The sequence below is a fragment of the Chinchilla lanigera genome, unplaced genomic scaffold (genome assembly GCF_000276665.1).
Source record: "Chinchilla lanigera isolate Chin_1 unplaced genomic scaffold, ChiLan1.0 scaffold00032, whole genome shotgun sequence".
Taxonomy (NCBI): Eukaryota; Metazoa; Chordata; class Mammalia; order Rodentia; family Chinchillidae; genus Chinchilla; species Chinchilla lanigera.
Window position 1 is genome coordinate 23251382 of NW_004955433.1, and position 10081 is coordinate 23261462.

General features: G+C 45.4%; 1 pseudogene; it reads left to right on the top strand.

The window, feature by feature from the left end:
• Positions 1 to 2297: 2297 nt before the first annotated feature.
• On the top strand, positions 2298 to 7810 carry LOC102022846 (annotated as a pseudogene).
• Positions 7811 to 10081: the final 2271 nt, after the last annotated feature.

Consider the following 10081-nt stretch of genomic DNA (forward strand, 5'->3'; position numbering starts at 1 on the left):
TTTTGAGACAGGGTCTCACTGTGTGGCCCAGGCTGGCCTCAAACTCTCAATCCTCCTGCCTCAGCCTCCCAAGTATGTGCCATGATACCTGGCTTTAAAAGTAATTTTTTAGAAAAAGATCTCAGGAGTGTAGTGAACAAGGCAGGCAAAGTCTCTGCCAAAAAGGATGTGGACAGCAAGTATCAAAACCAGTAAAAAGAGCAGAGTATGCTCTATGGAACCTCATGGTCTGAATGTTATTGAAGAAAGAAGGATGCTCATGTAAATTTCCAGCAAAAGGATTTCATTACATCTGTGGGTCAGAATTCAGCTGAGTTCTGAAATATGAACACATTAGTCAGGCAAAGGAAGGTGAGGGTTAATGGAAGATCATTCTGGGCAGCAGGAACACATGCAAAGGCCCAGAAACAAAAGTAAAGCACGTCAAAGGGCCTTGTTATGGCTAGTGTCTAAATGTCCCTCCAAAGCCTCATGCAGTCATAGGTGGGACTTTTCAGAAGTGGCTGGACCTAAGGTTCTAAAAAAGAACCAAGTTATATTATGTACAAGTACAGATTCTCTATGATGAATGTGATCATCATAGTGTGTGACACTAGGATTGTGGTTCAACGCTAGTGTGTGACACTAGGATTGTGGTTCAAGGGCATTAGGGTTAAGGGTGTGAGTAGCCTAGATAAGATATAAGGGATACAAAGAGCTGTGGTCATCCCTTGTTGCTTTGATACCATCTGCTCACTAAGAATTGTTTCTCCTCTGCCATTCCATCCTGCCTTGAAGCCAGCCGATTATGGACTAAAACCTCTACAAACTGTGAGCTAAATAAACCTTTCTTTCTTTAACTTAGAGTGTCTGGTATTTTATCTCAGCAATGAGAAGAGTAACGAAGCCAGCCCTCAGGTACAGAAGTGAAGGAAAGGAGGACCGATGGTGAGATCTGAAGCTGAAAGGGAGCCTGGGACCACCGCTGCAGGGCCTCGTAGACTGTGTTACAAAGTGGGCTCCCAACAGCAGAGTGTTCAGCTTGAGCATGGCTGCAGGAAGTCAAGTCACCTTGTAGGATGCTCTCTCTGGCATCAGCGCAGAGGCTGGAAGGAGCAGAAGCCAGAGTGGAGGCCCCCTCCAGTACTTACTAACTGTTCTTTGTTCTTGGACACTTGCCTAGACTTATTTTTAGTTCCAGAGACAGACTCAAAATTTTCTCTTCTGGTTTTTAACAGAAGTTCACAGACTTCCAAAGGGTGTTGCTGGGAATCCCACATGGATCCTTAAATAGTGGACAAAACTTGGCATTATGGTCCCTTCCTCTGTGATAAATTGTGATACATCATGAGTCCCTGGAAATAGCTGTGCTTCTGGGTTTCTGCAAGCGCTAAAGACAGAATAAAGACAGGAACTGATAGAAGAGCAGGGAGGGCCTTGGACAGGTCCCCATTCCAGGGTCTGGTCCACATGTTCAGGGTTGACTCAGGGCAACCAGACTCAGAAGAGACTGATGAAGAAGCCAGATGCTACTTTATACATCGCTGCCAGAGGAAAACTGCCAGAATGCAGGCTCCTATCTCAGCCCCTGGATGTGTCCTGGAAGAGCTGCTCAGAGCAGCCAGATGATGTGTTGAGAAGACATGCTTGGGCCTCAGGAGGTGCTTATGACAGGGTCTTTCTCAGTCCCAGAAGTGCTTGCGCACTGACAGGTTCATTATTGACCCTTTTCTCTATACTCACAGCTGCTCAGTGCCTTGTCTGCTCTCCAGGCCAAGCTCACTTGTGGCAGTCTTACGTACAGATGCTTCCCTTCACCTGGATCAGGTTTGGTCTCTTCCCAAGGCCCTTGTCCTCTCTTAGCCCTGGGCTTGGTTTCCTCCAAGGGTACCACTTCCAAACCTAGGGATCTTTCACCTTAGTCCATCTCCATGTACACAGGTTCCCTTGATTATCAGGACACATGGAAAGCCCTAATCCTAAGCCTATAACTTTAGATTCTAACTTCCATGGAGGGCTGGGAGCAAATGCCTTCTTAGATTCTGGACCCTGTGTGTTCTTTCCCTGGAGCAGTCCCCTCATTGTGGTGAGGAGAGAGGGGTTCCCAGTTCATTTCTTATCCAGGTCTCTCCCTTCTGCATCCATGCAAGTGTTGGGAATGTTTTCCTGTAAGTTTAACTAAGCAGTTGGTCTAATCTACTACTTATAATAAACTCAGTAATTAGTAAGAGCTCTGAGAGATTTCTATCTCAAACAGAAAAATAGCAGCCAGCCATGGTGGTATTGGCCTGTAATTCCAGCACTCTGGGAAGCTAAGGCAGGAGGATCACAGGTTCAAGCTTAGCTGGGGCAACCTAGTGAGATCCTGTCTCAAAATAAACAAAAAAAGGACTAGGGCTTAGCTCATTATGAAGGCCCTACATTCAGTCCCCAGTACTGAAGAAATAAACAACAAAAATATGGACAATGAGGGTACGTAGATTTCAAATAAAAAAAAAAAAAAACGAAACGGGAATGCTAAGTTTATAAATAACAGTTTTCAATATTAAGTCTGAGCCAAATACAAAAGGAATTTTTATATTTAATGTTACAGGACTACCAACTTGGCTTAAAATGATTCCACTTCCAAAAAGCCTTTTAAAGAAAGAATACTCATATATGAGCTGCCATGATTGAAGGACTACATTCAAAGACATAAAAATAAACAAAACCCCCACTTTTGTGTTTGAAGGAGCCCATGTTCCTGCCCCTCTCCTCTGTGGCAGTGCCAGACTCTTCCCACATGCCCTGGGGGGAAGGGCCTGGGACTGGGCCAATTCCAGGCAGGAGTGGTTGAGGGGTTAGCGGTAACTGCTGCTTCTGCAAAAACTTGTCCCTTCAGCCGGAAAAATGCTTTCCAAGTCGTCTCTAAAAATAGTGCTCACTGGGATTTTCCAGTTTGACATTCCTTCAGCTCCTATGACCAAGGACAATGTAAACCGATCTGTTCTGTGCCCCTTACTGTAGCCCCCACTTTGAGCGAGCCCCTAGTTCATGGTTCCTGGCACCTACCAACCCTGCTCAGGAGCTGCTGAGCCCCACCCTGCCTGCCCTCCTCCTGCTCCTCTTCCACAGCAGAGGGAGGGGGGGAGGGGTTTTCTGGGGAAGAACATGGAAATGTAGCCACAGGGAAATGTGGGAAGTGCCTTCACTTACTTCCAGGACTGGAGTCCACAGGGGGCAATGTGCACAACCAAGCATCTGCTGATGCCCTGCTCCATGTGCTACACACTAGGCTGGATGCAGAACCTCATTTATCTCTGGGCCGGATATGTGATAGGAACCATCTGTGGAGCAGGACCATACTCAATGGCTGTGTAACCTTAACACATTAACCTCCATGGATCTCAGTTCTCTCATCTGCAAATTGTAAATGGTTTAGCACTGTGTCTGAGACAAAGCCAGCAATCAGCTGGCTCACTTATTGGTATTATGGTTCTGAACACGCTAGGCAGGGCAAGGCATTCTAGGAAGAGGAGAGTGCTTCAGCGTAGGCCTTAATGGCAAGGACTGAGGGGTTCAGAAAGGAGGAGTTTGAGTTCTTGGTTAGATGTGGGGAGGGGCTAGACGGTATGTGAAGGGCAGGGAAAGATGGGCAGGAACAGCAAGTTAGAACAAACTCTCAGAGACAACCACAATCCTCCATGTGTTAAAAACTTGGTCCCCAGACTGCTCTTGGGAGGTGCTGGAACCTCTGAGGTAGAACTCACAGGAGGTCTTAGGTCACTGTCCCCAAAGGAGGATTTTGGGTCCCTAACCCATCCATCTTCCTCTTTTGCTTCCCAGACATGAAGGGAGCAGTTTGCTCCCCCATAAGCTCCCAGCCATTGCCCTCCCCCATATCTAACAGAGGCCCAAAGCAGTGAATGGGTCCACTCAATCTTGGACTGGAGCCTCCAAAACTATGAGCTAAATAAAGGTTTTCTCTTGTAAGTTAATTACCTCAGGTATTTTATTATAGTGACAGCTAACGAAGCCCTTTGGTCAGGGGAGTCATCAGAACTGCACTTTGCTCTATAACAGTGATGACAAACCTTTTAGAAACTGAGTGCCCAAGCTGCAGCTCAAAACCCATTTATTGCAAAGTGTCCACACTACAGTTAAACCTGCAGCTCAAAACCCACTTATCGCAAAGTGTCAACACTACAATTAAACCTAAATTACGGAGGTTTTAGATAAAAAAACCAACTGTTATCCAGTGCTCCGCGGCTGGGGTGACTTGGCTTGCGTGTTCACAGAGGGCTCTGTGTGCCTGCTATGGCACGCATGCCACAGATTCACCATCACTGCTACACAGGAGACTGACATGATCAGATCTGGGCAAAAATAGAAAGTACAGATGAATTATTCAGTCTTATCTCTTCCATGTCAAATAGGTAGTAAAGACTGCTACTTTGAATAATGTATAGAGGCCTTTTGAAAGGAAAATGGTCTCAGAGACCCTCAGATGGATGTCTAGGGGTCTCAAACCCATTGGGGAAACAGTGGAGCAGCCAAAAATGCCCAAGGGTTCAGGGAGCCAGATCCAGGAGCACTTGGGCTAAACCTTGAAGGAAGGACAGGCCTTAGGCATGTGGTCAGAGCAAACGGGAACACAGGGTGGTGCGATATAGCAAAGACGGATCTGGGAGGACAAGACTCGAGGAGGAGTGAAAGTGATCCAGGAACACATTAAAGTAGTGAGGCTGGAGAGACTTTATGGGCCACTGTAAAAGGCTGGACTGTCACATCACATATATGGAAGACGTGAATGATGGTTGTTTTAATTAACTGTACTTATTTCAAAACAGTCTCAAAGTTACAAAAAAGTACAGAACCAGAAACACATCTGCAAGAATGAAGACCATTTTCAGTGATGAGACTGTCGACCACCCAGAAAATGGTGACATCCCCCTGAAGGGATGGACAGTTACTGTTAAGGGCCCCACAGGAACCCTGCAGTCTTCAACCACATCAAGGTAGAACTCAGTATCTTTGGAAAGAAGTAAGTGACTCTAGGTTGACAAAGGGTGGGGAAATAGGAACTGCCTGTTCTTCACTTGATCTGTAATCACGCACAGAACATGATCAAGGGGCTTTCATTGTAAGATGAGGTCTGTGTACACACACCTCCCCAGCAGTGATTATTCAGAAGAATATTTCTCTTGTCGAAATCTGAAATTTCTTGGCTAAAAAATATATCCACTGAGTTCAGATGAGGGCAGGTATTGCTTGTTCAATATCTCAAGCCCAGAAAGATGAAATAATCCTTGAAGGAAGTGATGTTGAACTTGTTTCAAATTCAGTTGCTTTAATTCAGCAAGCCACACCAGTTAAAAACAAGGATATCAGAAAACTTTTGGATGGTATCTTTGTTTCTTAAAAGGGAACAGTTCAGCAGCCTGATAAATAAGGTACAAGAATTATCCGACTAAAGACACAAGCTTCCAGATGGTAAGACCAATCTGTGATATTTTAACGATGCAATAAAAGACTTCTATTGAAAAGAGCCAGTTATTTTGTAGGATTTCCCTCAATTTGGGTTTGTCTGATGTCTCTTCAAGATTAGATTTTGGTTATACATTTTTGGCAGATAATGTCTTCAGTGCGTCCTACCAGGAGGCACACCTGTCTCATGTCACATTCACTTTGCAGTTGAATGGCTGTAAGGCTTCTCCCCTTGTAAAGAATAATCCTGGGATAATGTAAACATGAAAATAAATGCAGTATAGACTCCCTTTTTATTCACTGATTCCATTACTTTATAAACTTATTTTTTTTAAATGCTCAAATTGTCCCTGATTTGGTCAATGGGCTTTTGACTTTCTGATGTTTCTATGACTCTCTGAGCCCTTTCTTATTTTCTGACACTGATGTTCCAGACTCATCATAAACTTGTCCTTTCCCAGTCCTGGTATTTGCCATTTCTCAAAGAGCCCCAATTTATTTTATTATGTTTTGAGGTGCTGGATATGGAGCCCACTGCCTCATACATGCTAAGTGACATTAGATCACTGAGTGACACCCCCCAGCCCCCAACTTAGTTTATTGGAGAATGGTATGTAGAAGCCAAGATCTCGGCACAACATGTGCTCACTGCTATTGGATCCAAGCTGCTCCTAGGCCTGCTCAATGTAAAGAGCAAAGGTGTATGTACATAAACACAATCATATACATGCATACATATATATCTAATTGTTTTTACATCTGTGTGTATGTACGAGAAGCCATGAGTTCACAGACAACTCTGATTCCAGTCCAACACCAAAGTTCATCCTAGTTTCCCCTCTTTGCAGTGAGAAACCTATTATACTACTTTAACTTACTGGACCAATGCCCTGTATGTAACCCCTCTCCCATCCACACTGTCACCCTATCTCTGCACAGCTGCTCTCCCCACATGCCTGAGCCACCCGGTTAGGTTCTTATACCCAGACCAGGCTGCTCTCCTCCACTTGGATACCTTTCTCACTCCCATCTGGGCTGATCGGGAGTCGGGCCAACCCCGTACTTAGACCTGACACTCTGCACCTCTCCCACATGCCCAGGAGATGTCTTCACCATGCTTTGGTCAACACTCCATGCCAGGCCATTCTTCCACCCCTTCCTTCACTATGTTCAAGTCCCAAATCCCACTCTGGCTTTCTACAGCTTCCCTCTCTACCTCAGGCACAGACACCTACCATGCCTTACCCACCTAAAAGCTTTAGGGACAAGTTGTTGGGGCAAGAGTGACCCTACAGAAGTTTTGGCCTTGAAATGGGGAGAAGCAGAGTGTGGTATTGAGATTATCACATGACTTGCTTTTCTTTCCCAGCACACTACCAGCACAGGAAGGGCCAGGCCCACCTCGTTCCCCATCCCCATCCCCAGCATCTTCAGCACCCCTAACCTATGCCCACAGCTCCTTGGAAAGTGACTACTGCTTCCCAGAAGAGGCACGGAGGAGGCCCCAGGTGGTCACATTTCTCAACCATATAGCTGGATGCCCACACATGCAGATGGCAGAGAACTGCCTGGCCCAAGAAAGCAGGCAGTTGCCCAGGTGATGGAATTCATGGTGTGCTGGGAGATGGTCTGCCCTAAAATAGCTTTCTTGCATAGTCTAAACTAGCAGTTTTTTTCTTCAGATTTAAGACCTGGTCTTTAGCACTGCCTGGTTTGGAGAAAAGTATACAGACTGGGAGAGGAAGGCAGCAGCAGCGACACAGGGATTCTAATACCCTGTTCTGCTTCTTTCTGTGTAACACTGGCATTAAGTTCCCTCCATGGCCCAACTTCCCCATCTCTAAGGCAGCGATTCCTAAGGCCCTTTCATGACCCAAGGTTTGTCAATCACAGAATTAGTTCAGGGCTGGTTCTGTTTCTGGACACTGTCTGCACGTGAGGTACTGTGCTAAGCACGGTACTAATTAAACCCATCTGGGTTTAATTCCTGGCTAGCATCTGTTACATGTCATCTCAGCCAGGGCACCCAGACTCCCTGGAAGTAGGTGAGAGTCTTCTTGCCACTTTAGAGGAGATCACGGACATCCAGAGGAGTTAAGGGACTTTTCTACCATCATACAACCCAAGTCTACTTGACTCCAGGTTCCTAGGTGAGACAGCCCTGGCTGTGATCTAGATTTCTTTTTATGTCATATCAGAGTAGCTGAGTGCCAAATACTTACAAATTTAATTGCAGGGAGAACCATCTGACAAAGTGGAGGACTGAGTGTTCAGTGATGATTCCAAGGAGGACCTGGACTGCCAGGTGTGGTGGCATATGCCTGTAATCCTAGCACTTGGAAGGCAGAAGCAAGATTGCTATGAGTTTGAGGCCAGCCTAGGCTACATAATGAGTTCAAGGCCAGTCTGAACTATATAACAAGACTCTTAAAAACAAAACAAAGGGCTGGGAGTAGTGGTGCATGCCTGTAATTCCAGCACTCAGGAGGCTGAGCCAGGAGGATCTTTTCGAGTTCGAGACCAGCCTGGGCTACAAAGTGAGTTCAAGGCCAGCCTGAACTGCATAGTGAGACCCTGTCTCAAAAAGACAAAAAACAAAACAAAACAAAGCAAACCAAAACACAAAAAACCCAACCTAACCCAAACAAACAAAAAAAACCAAGCCAGTCCTGGTACCAAATGCAGGGAAACGTTTCCTTGTCTTTGTGCCTAGGAGAGTGCTACTAGTCAGCATCATGGAGAAACCTACTCTCAGAGGCTGAAAACGCCCACGGGTGTCCTAGTTACAACGAACAGCAAACTCGCCACTTTACAGATGGGTGTCTTCTTTAAGGCAATAGCAATGAGGGGTAGGAGACAGGAAATAGGCCACAAGATACTATCACCAAAGTCCAAATTCCAAGGTTCATAGAAACACACACCTTAACGGAGGCTCAGCACCCTGCACATGAACATTGTCAAAGGCATTTTGTGGGACCTGGAGGATGTCCACAAAGCTGGCAAATCAAAACAAAAACCTTTTTAATGTTATGGAGTCTTCTAAACCTGAGTCTTCTAAGTCTTCTAAACCTGCTTCATCACCTACTAGACAGTATCTTCCAGAACACACTTTGGGACACCTAGACTTAGGCTTTTAGAAACGGGCCAAAGACTTTTAAGAACAAGGCAGCCCATTAGGGGCAGGGTCTGCAACACAACAATCGCAAACAGACCTTGTGGTTTGTTAGCCTCTCTAGACCTGCTGGAGACCATGCATCCCTCAGGGTACAAAACTACTTGCCATTAAGTGGAACCTCTGAAACAATTACAGTGTTTAGTTTCCTATATACATCCACGATTAATTCCAGGCTAGCATCTGTTACACGTCTGAAGAGGTCAGAGATGGAGGCACTGCTGAATAGTGCTAAGTACTCTATCAAGGACAGATGTAACTGACACAGGCTGGTGATATACCAACATCCCCCAACTCTTTAAAGTATAGCCTTAAAAAGGAACATAGTTTTACACTGCTGCATTCTTCCCAAAACAAAAACTTAAATGCTTCACATGTGTTGGCCTTTTCTAGTAGAACTTTAGTTCTTTAGAGATGGTGAAGGGGTGAGTGGGCTTGCGGGGAGGCCAGGGGGCGAGATACAGAAGACTGATGATCACTTAAGAATGTTAATTCAGCACTGTGAAAAACACGTTCTATGTCACAGAAAAACACATACGAAACTATCTCACTGTTGTTGCCACTTATCTTCAATTAAGTGATAACAATCAAGATGGTATGCAAAGTTAAATGTTAACGTTACTGCAAAAAAGTGCAACTCTACTCACATAGCAATTTCCTTTCAAAATTTTTTTCAGCACTAAGGATCAAACCCAGGGGTATGTGCATGCTAGGCAAGCACTCTACCACTGAGCTACATTGCCAGCCCTTTCCTTTGTGGGACAGTCTTTTTAACTATGTTGACCTCAAAACTTGAGATCCTCCTGCTTCAGCCTCCCAAGGAACTGGAATTTTAAGTACAGGGCTCCACATGAATTCCCTACCAAGATTAGAGACACCTGTTAGATCAGGTGTCTCCTGTCTGAAATACCACCCAGGGGTTGGGGAGAACTACACAGCTCCAGTGCCCACTGCTCTGGATTCCCATCCCCAACCATCGTGGCCTTGCAAACCTCTGTCTCAGCAAAAACTTCTGTCTTTTTCCTTACAGTCCCTGAGATTTCCTCAACATCAGTGCCCAGAGACACTGGAGGCTCTGCTAACTGTAAGCCAGCATGGTGCACTGTTTATCAGGGTGGGAGTTTTAGCTTTTTCCTTTTTTCAGCCCCACTGCTCCTGGCGTGTCATCTGTACCCCAGTCGGGACATACCATCTGTGCCTCATCAAGCAGTCACAGACAGCATCAAGACAGCACTTTGTATCGTTAGCTGTCTGCAGGTCTTGCAGGATAACGAATGCAATACCACATACCATGTCCTGCTTCCAGAATCCAGACCTCAGTTGTGGCCTCCTGTAGAAACTACCAGGAATCATCATGGTGAATGAACGGTGACAGCATACCCATCCCTCTAACTTGTATTCCTTAGAGATGAAGTATTTAAAATACAATCAGTGTTAATCAGCAAGTGTGATTAGGATCAACAA